Source organism: Penaeus monodon, chromosome 21 (genome assembly GCF_015228065.2).
Source record: "Penaeus monodon isolate SGIC_2016 chromosome 21, NSTDA_Pmon_1, whole genome shotgun sequence".
Taxonomy (NCBI): domain Eukaryota; kingdom Metazoa; phylum Arthropoda; class Malacostraca; order Decapoda; family Penaeidae; genus Penaeus; species Penaeus monodon.
Genome location: NC_051406.1, coordinates 4667542 through 4667775, shown reverse-complemented (window position 1 = coordinate 4667775; position 234 = coordinate 4667542).

Here is a 234-nt window from a genome sequence, read left to right as displayed (position 1 = left end):
ACCTGTGATATCAACGGTTTGTTAGAGTTTGCGATTCGTATCAGGCTTATCATCGTCATTCCGGAGGGATAATCCGTTTCGTCAGGGAATAAGGTTTGTTTGAATTTTGTATTCTGTAACGGATTTAACGACATCGATGCCTTTGGGAGATCAAACTGAAGAACCGTTGTTCTATCAAGAGGATAATCCTGTTATAACTGTTTCCTAAATATTTGGTATTTTCCTGTATTTGAT